Source organism: Rhinopithecus bieti, unplaced genomic scaffold (genome assembly GCF_001698545.2).
Source record: "Rhinopithecus bieti isolate Rb0 unplaced genomic scaffold, ASM169854v2 scaffold_26546, whole genome shotgun sequence".
Lineage (NCBI taxonomy): Eukaryota > Metazoa > Chordata > Mammalia > Primates > Cercopithecidae > Rhinopithecus > Rhinopithecus bieti.
In genome coordinates, this window is record NW_016812367.1 from 503834 (window position 1) to 516404 (window position 12571).

Sequence of the window (12571 nt, forward strand, 5' to 3'; positions counted from 1 at the left end):
TCTCTAGGAAAGTCTGAAGATTTAGCTCACACCGCACAGCATTCCCCTAAGGTAACAATCAGGTGGAGCTGGGATACCCATACCCAGGCAAGCAAGTGCCCTCTGGTTCACCCCAAGGCCACTCTTCACTCTCCCAGGCTAGATTCCATAACAGGAAGTCACATATTTCCACACGACCTTACTCATGTCACTGAGATCTGGCAGCAAGGCTTTCAGGGAGGTCTCTAACAAACTGCTCACCCCACCTCCACCCCAGCCCTTGCCAACCCACAGAAATGAGGGCCAGGGCTGTGGCCTGCAGGAGATGATGGGCACAGCTCCCCAAGCAGTGAAGGTAATTCAGGAAATTAAGTTCAAAGTCAAATAGTGTAGGTGCAGCCCAAGGACATTACTGCAGGCACAAATTCCCTCAATCTTCCACCTGGATTCCTTTAGCACGACTCAAACACTTTCAGTGACGTGTAAAGTCTGAGGACACATTTGGACAGCGCTTAGCAGTTTACAAAATGCTTTCACCAACCTTGCTTTATTGGAGCTTCAAAATAGCTTTGTGCAGTTACCTGTATTTTATACACAGGAACACTGAAACCACAGCTAAAACTGTGGCCACAAAACCAACATGTCCACCTCCACATTGGGGATTGTTTCCAGGTCTCCTGGCTACTGTGGGACAAGGTATGTCTGAGCTTCTGAGTTCCTTGATCTAAATTAGATCTCCAAAAGGAGATCTGAGGCTCAGCTGGACGTGGTGGCTCACGCCTGTAATCCCACCACTTTGGGAAGCCAAGGCAGGAGAATCCCATGAGGTCAGGAATTTGAGACCAGCCTGGGCAACATAGTGAAACCTCATCTCTACTAAAAATACAAAAAAATGTCTGGGGATGGTGGCCCAGGCCTGTAGTCCCAGCTACTCGGGAGGCTGAGGCACAACCTCCCACCTGGGAGGTGGAGGTTGCAGTGAGCCGAGATGGCACCACTACACTTCAGCCTGGGTGACACAGCAAGACTCTGTCTCAAAATAAATAAATAAGTAATCCTGAAGCTCAAATAAGGTAATGGCTTAAAAAATACTTCATAAACTAGAAAGAACTGCAGGCACGTAGGGGTCAGACTCAGCAAAAAATAAAAAATGCCGGACTGAGCACAGTGGCTCATGGCTGTAATCCCAGCACTTTGGGAAGCCGAGGTGGGTGCATCACGAGGTCAGGAGATGGAGACCATCCTGGCTAACACGGTGAAACCCCGTCTCTACTGAAAATACAAAAAATTAGCCGGGCGTGGGGGCGGCGCCTGTAGTCCCAGCTACTCAGAAGGCTGAGGCAGGAGAATGGTGTGAACTTGGGAGGCGGAGCTTGCAGTGAGCCAAGATTGCGCCACTGCACTTCAGCCTGGGCGACAGAGCGAGACTTTGTCTCAAAAAAATAAAATAAAATAAATAAAACCTTCATATTGTATCCAAGGGTGTTTCTGCCAGAGGCAAGGCACCACACTGTTTTGGAAACAGTAGGAAGTCCTTTTGACACAGGCCTCCCTACTTTTTTGTTATTAGGTCCAGTTACAGACCCTGAGTAGAGGGCACTTCCATGACAGCGAGGTTCTTGTCAACCAGGAACTCAGTTACCCCGAAAATCTCTTAAAAGGCCCATAGAGTACACACTCCCCGGGTTTGGGCTATTCAGAATATATGCATAAAATGTGGACAATCTCCAATGTGGGAAAGGACATACACAAAATACTTTTGGATCGTTTTTTAATTACATGAATTAATTTTTGTCACATTCTTTTTTTCCGTTTGTTTTTTGGCTGAGCCTGCAAGGTGGAAGTTGCATGAGTTAACTACACATATATTGTGCCTCTGCTGTGGCCAACTCCTGCTGCAGCCACTTCCCACAGTCCAGCAGACAAACTCCAGCTCCCCTGCCTCAGGGGAGTCCTCTAGCCAGAGGAATCTTTCTAAACACAAGTCATAAGATCTGAGAGCTACAGCGAAAAAAGGATAAATTTAAAATGCAAGTCCCATCTCGTCACTACCTCTGTGTGAAAACCCTGGCTGACTTCCCAGTGCTGTGAGGATGAAGTCTTAGCCTTGACTTCGGGTGAATATGAGTGGGAGAGACAGTTGGGGCTCCCAGAAATCTGTGTCCCCGCCTTGCCGCCTCCCTTGCTGTGTGGTCTATGAGTGGAGGAGTCCCTTTCAGGCTGGGGCGATGGAGACGGGGGGCCTTCTCCAGACTTCCCTCCCCCCCGCAACCATGTGTTCTATATGGCTGAGATACCTTATGGAGAAGAGCTGTTCAGCCCACATCAGATTTGACACAAGCTGAAAATGAACCTGTACTGGGTCTGGCACTGACATTTGGGATTTTTTTCTTTTTTTTCCTCCAAACTGTAGCCTGGCCTATCCTGACCCTCCCAACTGGCCTGTAAGGTCCAGCATGAGCCGCCTCAGCTGCACCTCCTTGCCACTCCACTCCAGCTGTGCTGAATTTCTTTTACTTCCTGGAACACACCAGTGCCCTCCTGCTTTTGGGCCTTTGCACCTGCTGTTCCCTCTACCTGGAACAGTCATCTACCTACTGTACACATTGTGGTTGAATTGTGTGCCCCCACAAAAGACATGTTCACAGCTGGGCGTGGTGGCTCCCGCCTGTAATCCCAGCATTTTGGGAGGCCGAGGCAGGCAGATCATGAGGTCAGGAGATCAAGACCATCCTGGCAAACACGGTGAAACCCCGTCTCTACTAAAAACACAAAAAATTAGCTAGGCGAGGTGGCAGCGCCTGTAGTCCCAGCCGCTCGGGAGGCTGAGGCAGGAGAATGGCGTGAACCCAGGAGGCGGAGCTTGCAGTGAGCCAAGATTGCGCTACTGCACTCCAGCCTGGGCGACACAGCAAGACTCCTTCTCAAAAAAAAAAGATATGTTCAAATCCTGACTCCTGGTGCCTCTGAATGTGGCCTTACTTGGAAATAGTCTTTTCAGGTGGAATCAAGTTAAGATGAGGTGAAACTGGAGTATGAGGATTAAAGGCCCACCCTACTCCCATATGACTGGTGAGGGGGAAAGACAGACAGCCACACAGGAAAAATGCCACATGGCAACGGAGGCAGAGATTGCAGTGATGCATTTACAAGCCCAGAAACACTAAGGATTGCCGGCAACACCAGAAGCTAGGAGGGGGCAAAGATCCTCCCCTGAAGCTTTCAGAAGCAGCACGGGCCCAGCTGACAGCTTGATGTTAGATTTCCAGCCTCAAGAACTGTGAGAGAATACAGCTGGGTTGTTGTAAGCCACTCGGTTTGCAGCACTTAATCACAGCAGCCCCAGAAACTGAACACAACACCCAGCAGACTTCCGCCTCCTCCTATGGGAAGTGTTCTGTCATGCCCCAAGGAAGGGTGCCCCACAGAACATGGGCCACACTGTTGACATTGACTGTGAGTGCCCTGAGACCCTGCATCGGGTCTGTCTCCTCCACCCTGACTCCTACGGTTTCCACCCCAGTGCCTGCAGAATGAATACAAGATCTTTTTTTTCTTTTTTTTTTTTTTCTGAGACAGAGTCTTGCTCTGTTGCCGAGGCTGGAGTGCAGTGGCATGATCTCAGCTCACTGCAACCTCTGCCTTCCGGGTTCAAGCGATTCTCAGACCTCAGCCTCCCGAGTAGCTGGGATTGCAGGCATGCGCCACCTCGCCTGGCTAATTTTGTACTTTTAGTAGAGATGGGGTTTCACTGTGTTGGCCAGGCTGATCTCAAACTCCTGACCTCAGGAGTTCGGCCTCCCAAAGTGCTGGGATTACAGGTGTGAACCACTGCGCCCAGCCCCAAATCTCATCTTGAATTGCAGTCCCCATAATCTCCTTTTGTCATAGGAGGGATCTGGTGGGAGGTCACTGAATCATGGGGGCGGTTCCCCCATGCTGTTCTTGTGATAGAGAGTGAGTTCTCACAAGATCTGATGGTTTTATAAGCATCTGGCATTTCCCCTGCTGGCACTCATTCTCTCTCCTGCTGTCATGTGAAGAGGTGCCTTCCGCCATGATTGTAAGTTTCCTGAGGCCTCCCCGCCACGCAGAACTGAGTCAGTTATACCTCTTTCCTTTATAAATTACTGAGTCTCAGGTATTTCCTTATAGCAATGTGAAAACAAACTAATCTAATACTGTTTCAAACCAGCACCTTGTGGACTAAAGTTGACTCTTGGACCCACTTGCTTGCTCTATATAGTGTTTTGTTCTGTTTTTGTTTTTGAGAGAGGTCTCGCTGTGTTGCCCAGGCTGTAGTGCAGTAGCTGTTCACAGGCATGATTGCAGCTCAGTGTAGCCTCAAACTACTGGCCGCAAGTGATCCTCCCACTTCAACCTCCCTAGCAGCTGAGACACACACCACTTCACCCAGTCCTACGCAGTGTTTGGCTCATTTGAAAAAATTGTTTGCCAACATTTACGGATTATGACATTTCTTTCGTGTGTGTGTGTGTGTGTGTGTGTGTGTGTGTATTAGATGGAGTTTTACTGTGTTGCCCAGGCTGGAGTGCAGTGGCATGATCTTGGCTCACTACTAAAAACTTCACCTCCTGGTTTCAAGCGATTCTTATGCCTTAGCTTCCCAAGTAGCTGGGATTACAAGCATGCACCACCACGCTAATTTTTTTTGTATTTCTTTTTTTTTTTTTTTGAGACGGAGTCTCGCTCTGTCGCCCAGGCTGGAGTGCAGTGGCCGGATCTCAGCTCACTGCAATCTCCACCTCGCGGTTTCACGCCATTCTCCTGCCTCAGCCTCCCGAGCAGCTGGGACTACAGGCGCCCGCCACCTCGCCCGGCTAGTTTTTTGTATTTTTTAGAGAGACGGGGTTTCACCGTGTTAGCCAGGATGATCTCGATCTCCTGACCTTGTGATCCACCTGTCTCGGCCTCCCAAAGTGCTGGGATTACAGGCTTGAGCCACCGCGCCCGGCCAATTTTTGTATTTCTAGTAGAGAAAGGGTTTCATCATATTGGCCATGCAGGTTTCGACCTCCTGACCTCATGATCCGCCCGCCTCAGCCTCCCAAAGTGCTGGGATTACAGGCTTGAGCCACCGCGCCCGGCCAATTTTGTATTTCTAGTAGAGAAAGGGTTTCATCATATTGGCCATGCAGGTTTCGACCTCCTGACCTCATGATCCGCCCGCCTCAGCCTCCCAAAGTGCTGGGATTACAGGTGTGAGCCACCACGCCCTGCCAGATTATTTCTACACAAGGTTGTATGTTGTTACTTTTGAAAAATTGTTAGCTAAGGTGACATTGGGCCACAGTCTCGTATGTCCAGAATCAGCAGGAGCTGAGTCACAGTGACCCCCAGCAGATGAGGCAGGCACTGTCCAGCTGAACCCAGCCCCCACCATGTTCTAATGTCTTCCTCCAGGGCCCCACTAAACCTATTCCCATTGACCAAAAGCATCTGAGATGTGGATCCCTAAGCAGACCTCCATGAAGTTCAGCTTCTTCATCTTTTTTTACATTTTTTCTGAGACAGGGTCTTGCTCTGAGTGCAGTGATGTGATCACAGCTCACTGAAGCCTCGACCTCCTGGGCTCAAGTGATCCTCCCGCCTCAGTCTCACGTTTAGCTGGGACTACAAGCGTGCGCCATCACACTCAGCTTATTTATTTATTTAGCTAGAGACAGGCTCTTCCTGTGTTGCCCAGGCTAGTCTCGAACTCCTGGGCTCAAGCCATCTGCCTGCCTTAACTTCCCAAAGGGCTGGGATTACAGGCGTGAGCCACCGCTCCCAACCTACTTCATCTTAAAAAAAAAAAAGAGGATGGCACCTATCTCTCCGCAGTCCTGCAGCGCTATGGGAGGACGGCTGCTAAGGGTTTAGAACAGCGCCCGCTGTAAGTGAGAGCTGCTGTGACTGCTAACAACAGCAACAGTGGAAGCATCCAAGGTAACATTCCTTTGCCTGCTGACACCCCTCTCCCCCGCCACCAGCCCCCAGTCACCCCACAACAACATATCTCAAAATATATCTCAAGTCAAATCCTTGAAACAGATGAGTAAGAGATCTGGAGAGACAACCTGCGGGCAGCCTCCCTAAAATCACACTTTCTTGCAACAGCTACCCCACACCCTGCTGAGTCTCAGAGGCAGCCTCCGTCCTTCAGAAACCAATCAGAAATGGCTAGAGCCCTGTTCTGAAATCAGACCTTAATTAAATATGTGGTTCACATACAAAACCCTAATCCTCCCAGTTTCCTCGAGAGCTCACAAAGCTGCACACAGTGGGCACAGCTCACACAGGGGCCCGGCCTCGCCTGCAACACTATCTCCTGTGTAGTTTTTGAAACTTCAGACTCCCTGACCCCTGGGGCTGGACTCTCAGTTTTATAAAGCATTCTAGGCACTGGTCATTGCGACAGGAACAGATTTTAGGACTCACTACTGCAGATTAGGTGGGGAGAAAGCCTCTTAAACTGGGAAATGCCTGTCTCCCTCTGAGAGGCAGCAGTGGCTCCTAAAAGAGGCTCTTTATGTTTATGTCTTCGCATTGCCACTAGGTCAGCATAGACCTGTGGGCTTTTTCTTTGAGCCTCAGTTTCTTTTTTTCTTTTTTTTTTTTTTCAGACCGGGTCTTACTCCGTGACCCAGGCTGGAATGCAGTGGCACCATCTCGGCTCACTGCAACCTCCATCTCCCAAGTTCAAGCGATTCTCCTGCCTCGGCCTCCCAAGTAGCTGGGATTACAGGTGCCCACCACCATCTCTGGCTAATTTTTGTATTTTTAGTATAGACAGGGTTTCACCATGTTAGCAGGCTGGTCTCAAACTCCTGACCTCAGGTGATCCGCCCACCCCAGCCTCCCAAAGTGCTGGAATTATAGGCGTGAGCCACCGTGCCCAGCTTGAGCCTCAGTTTCTGATTCCACAATAATTCATCTATTCACTCATGTATTCACTCGATTGAATTGTTGAGGCTTCAATTGCCAACAACATGCCCTTGACCTCCAGGACAGACTGGGTCTCTGAACTCTAAACCGTCATGCATAACTGTCCCTTAAACATCTTTACTGAGGCTGAGCAGGGGTTCTCCAGCAGAGATGGAAAAGATGGGGTGCAGGCAGAGGAGATGACACAGCTCAGCTTCCAAGCTTGAGAAAGCAGAGGCTGCTTGGAGAACAAGTTGCTGCACACGATGAAGAGGAGTTGGGACTGCGTGGCTGGGCAAGGACTTTGGGTGCCACGACAAAGGGTTGAGATTTATCCCGCAGGAAACTGGAAGTCAGTGAATACTGCTATGGCCGTCGTCCAGTGGAGGAGATGGGAAGGAGGGATGATGAGAGACATTGAGGAGGGTGAGTTGGCAGAACGCTGTGTTTGTGTGTGGTTACAACCCCAACTCCATGCATGGAGCAGGACGGGTAGTGAGGCTGGAACACTGGACCAGAACCGCTTGATGGAGGGCCTTGGACTCAGAGGCTTGCTTCTCTCAAGGAGAAACCATTCCAACCCTTGCTTCCTGGCTATCCCTCCTGCTGGTGGCACCAATTGTCGTGACCATTTCTTCTAGTATATTTGTCCCTAGAGGCTAGAGAAGGATCAAGAGATGATCCATTTCCAAGATCAAGTCCAAACCCCTTGGTAACAAAGGCTGGCAGAGGGAAAAGTGAGCAGAGCAGCACCGGGCTTCCAGCCTCCCCGTGCCACGTCCTCTCAGCTCCTCCACCACACAAGGCTTTGGTCTGATCAGACCCAAGGGAAAGAGACAAGGGCACTCCGAGGTTTTCATCTTCCTACCCAAGTGAGCCTGAAAGACCACAGAGACATAGACACAGAAAGCCTGCCTTTCTCCTGCCAGCCGAGAAGCAGGAAGCCACAGACAGGACCATCCCCTCGGCACCTCCCACCTCCCTTCTCCCTGCACAGCAGAGAGGAAAGCAAAGCTGGTTCCGTGGGTGTGAACAGGAAGCGCAAGAAGCCCCAGCTCTGGCTGTTCCCAGAACAGGGCCAGACCAGGCAGGGTTCCCCAGGCAGGGCAGAGGAGGCAGCGGCGAGTGGGGTGTCGAGGACAGAGACTCAGCCTCCAGTCAACACAGGGAAAGAGCCAGAGTCCTTCTCCTGCTGTGAAAAGAAAGGATTCTTGGCTTCTTAGGGCTTCATGTCATGGATGTCTTTTTTTTGTTTTGTTTTGTTTTGTTTTGTTTTGTTTTGTTTTGAGACGGGGTCTCGCTCTGTCGCCCAGGCTGGAGAGCAGTGGCCGGATCTCAGCTCACTGCAAGCTCCGCCTCCCGGGTTCACGCCATTCTCCTGCCTCAGCCTCCCGAGTAGCTGGGACTACAGGCGCCCGCCACCTCGCCCGGCTAGTTTTTTGTATTTTAGTAGAGACAGGGTTTCACCGTGTTAGCTAGGTTGGTCTCGATCTCCTGACCTCGCGATCCACCCGTCTCGGCCTCACAAAGTGCTGGGATTACAGGCTTGAGGCACCGTGCCCGGCCATGGATGTCTTAACATACAGTTTTCACATTCTGCCAGTGAACTGGTCAGAACCCTTCTCCAATAGGGGCCAGGATGTAGGCTTGGAGTGGAAGACAAGGACGTGCTGTGTGCTGATCCAGGTGGGTGAGAGATGGAAAGCCCTCAGGGCAGGGTCTCTCTCCTACTCACCACCTGGCCAATTGCTTGGCAACATCTTGCTTTTAAAATTTTATTTATTTATTTATTTATTTTTATAGAAACGTGGTCTCACTATGTTGATCAGGCTGGTCTCAAACTCCCAGCCTCAAGCAATCCTCCTGCCTTGGCCTCCCAAAGTGCTGGGATTACAGGCATGCACCACCATGCCCAGCCAACACCTTGCTTCTTGCCACCTGACTTGCTGCACAGCTTCTTTTTTTTTTGAGACGGAGTCTCGCTCTGTCGCCCAGGCTGGAGTGCAGTGGCCAGATCTCAGCTCACGGCAAGCTCCGCCTCCCGGGTTTATGCCATTCTCCTGCCTCAGCCTCCCGAGTAGCTGTGACTACAGGCACCAGCCACCTCACCCGGCTAGCTTTTTTTTGTATTTTTTAGTAGAGACAGGGTTTCACCGTGTTAGCCAGGATGGTCTCGAACTCCTGACCTCGTGATCCGCCCGTCTCGGCCTCCCAAAGTGCTGGGATTACAGGCTTGAGCCACCGCGCCCAGCCTGCTGCACAGCTTCTTACAGATACCCACAAACAGCTCAGTCCCTACCCGCAAAGCCCACACCACTCCCTCAACTCACTGCTGCAGAAGCCTCCTCCGTGTGTGCCTCCCTGAGCCCTGCCCCTCCACTTCACCTTAATGAAATCCAGCTGTCCCTCTGTGACCCCACACCCCACTGCTGAACACCAGGCCACACCCTTCCACTTCCCCCAAGGCAAACTGGGGTCATCTCACTCTGGGCGCTCCAGCTTCACTAGTAGAGCAGCACCGTATACCAGATACAGATGCAAGCCACAAGTGCAAACACATGTATCATTTAAATTGTTCTAATAGCCACGTTAAAAAGTGACTCAACAGTGAGAAGATGCCATGGTTTGGATGTGGTTTGTTCCTACCAAAACTCATGTTGAAATGTAATTGCCAATATAATGGCGTTGACAGGTGGGGGACCTTTCAGGGGTGTTTGGATCATGAGGGATCTGCCTTCATGACAGGATATTCAAGCAGAGTCCCACAGAAGCGAGTTCTCACTCTCTTGGGTCTGGATCAGTTACCTTTAGAGTTGGGTTGTCAGCAAGCAAGGTCACGCCTCATGGTTTCCCCCTTTCCCCCATGCACCTGGTCCGCCTTCCATTTCTCTGCCATGTTTTGATGCAGCACAAAGCCCTCACCAGAAGCTGCCAGATGCAGCTGTCCAATCTTGAACTTCCCAGCCTGCAGAACCATGAGCTAAATAAACCGCTTTTCTTTAAAAAGTATCGAGTCTCAGATAGTAAAACAACAGAAAGTGAACTAAGACAAAGTGAAAAAAGTAAAATAAAAAATAAAATAAAAAACTAGGGGGTGAAGTTAATTTTAGTAATATATTTTACTTATTCTGAGATATCCAAAATATAATAAACAAAAAGTTATTGGGAGGCCAGGCGTGGTGGCTCAAGCCTGTAATCCCAGCACTTTGGGAGGCCGAGACGGGCGGATCACGAGGTCAGGAGATCGAGACCATCCTGGCTAACACTGTGAAACCCCGTCTCTACTAAAAAATACAAAAAACTAGCCGGGCGAGGTGGCGTGCGCCTGTAGTCCCAGCTACTCAGGAGGCTGAGGCAGGAGAATGGCATAAACCCGGGAGGCGGAGCTTGCAGTGAGCTGAGATCCGGCCACTGCACTCCAGCCCGGGCAACAGAGCAAGACTCCGTCTCAAAAAAAGAAAAAAAAGTTATTGGGATATTTTGCTTTTTTCTTTTTTTTTTTTTTTTTAAGACAGAGTCTTGCTCAGTCGCCCAGTCTGGAGTGCAGTGGTGCGATCTCAGCTCACTGCAAGCTCCGCCTCCCGGGTTCCCGCCATTCTCCTGCCTCAGCCTCCCGAGTAGCTGGGACTACAGGCGCCCGCCGCCACGCCCGGCTAATTTTTTGCATTTTTAGTAGAGATGGGGTTTCACTGTGTTAGCCAGGATGGTCTCGATCTCCTGACCTCGTGATCCGCCCGCCTCGGCCTCCCAAAGTGCTGGGATTACAGGCGTGAGCCACCGCGCCCGGCGATAGTTTGCTTTTTATACTGTCTTCAAAATCTAGTGTGTATTTTACAGCTAAGCATTTTTTTTTTTTTTTTTTTTTTTTTTTTTTTGAGACAGAGTCTCGCTCTGCCGCCCAAGCTGGAGGTGCAGGGGCACAATCTCGGCTCACTGCAATCTCCACCTCCCGGGTTCACACCAATCTCCTGCCTCAGCCTCCCCAACAGGTGGGACTACAGGCACCCACCACCACACCCGGCTAATTTTTTGTATTTTTTTTAGTAGAGACGGGGTTTCACCTTGTTAGCCAGAATGGTCTCGATCTCCTGTCCCTGTGATCCACCCACCTTGGCCTCCCAAAGTGCTGGGATTACAAGAGTGAGTCATCGCGCCCGCCCACACCTAAGCATATTTTAATCCAGTACAGCCACATTCCTTTCTCTCTTCCTCCCTCCCTTCCCTCCTCCCTCCCTTCCCTCCTCCCTCCCTTCCCTCCTTCCTCCCTTCCCTTTCTTCCTTTCTCCCTTTCTCCCTTTCTCCCTCCCTCCCTCTCTCTTTCTTCCTTTTTCTTTCTTTCGTTTCTTTTTCTTTCTTTTTCTTCCTTTCTTCTTTCTTATGTTCTTTCCTTTCTTTCTCTTCTTTCTTTCTTTCTCTTTTTCTTTTCTCTGTTTCTCCTTCTCCTCCTCCTCCTCCTCCTCCTCCTCCCTCTCTCTCTGTCTCTCTTTTTCTTTCTTTCCCTGTCACCCAGGTTTGGGATGCAGTGTTGAAATCATAGTTCACTGTAACTTGAAACTCCTGGGTTCAAGCAGTCCTCCCACGTTAACCTCCAAAAGTGCTGAGATTACAGGTGTGAGCCATCGTGAGTGTCCCTGGCCACATTTCAAGTACTCAGTAGCTGCAGGTAGCCAGTGGCTACTATGATGAACAGGGCAGATCTAGACCAGGGCTTGGCAAACTATTGCCCATAGCCCAAATTTTGCTTACTGCTTGATTTTATACGATCCCTGAACAAAGAATGGTTTTTACATTTTTAATTCATTGAAAAAAAAATCAGGCTGAGTGCAGTAACTCATGCCTGTAGTCCCAGCACTTTGGGAGGCCAAGGCAGGCAGATCACTTGAGATCAGGAGTTCAAGACCAGCCTGGCCAATATGGTGAAACCCCATCTCTACTAAAAATACAAAAAAATTTAGCCGAGTGTGGTGGCACGTGCCTGTAATTCCAGCTACTTGCGAGGCTGGGGCAGGAGAATCGCTTGAACCTGGGAGGCAGAGGTTGCAGTGAGCTGAGATCACAGCCTGGGCAACAGAGCTAGACTCTATCTCAAAAATAAAGAAATAAATAATCAAAATAATAATATTTCATAACACATAAAAATTGTATGAAACTCCACTTTCAGCATCCATAAATTAACTTTTACATTCTGTCAATAACAATCCCCCCAAATTATGGAAGTTTATTTCTTGTTATGTACTTACCTACTTAATACCCTCGATTTTGCCTGTTGGCCCAAAGCATAAAATATTTATTCTATCCAGGCATGGTGGCTCATTTCTGTAATCCCAGCAGTTTGGGAGGCCAAAGCAGGTGGATCACTTGAGGTCAGGAGTTCGAGACCAACCTGGCTAACATGATGAAACCCCATCTCTACAAAAAATTCAAAAAATTACCCAGGCATAGTGGCACATGCCTGTAATCTCAGCTACTCGGGAGGCTGAAGCACAAGAATTGCTTGAGCCTGGGATGTGGAGGTTACAGTAAGCCAAGATAGCGTCATTGCACTCCAGCCTGGGCAACAAGAGTGAAACTCTGTCTCAAAAATAAAATAAATTATTTTAAAATAAATAAATAAAATAGAGATCATAAGACACAAAACAGACTTCTTTTTTTTTTTTTTTTTTTT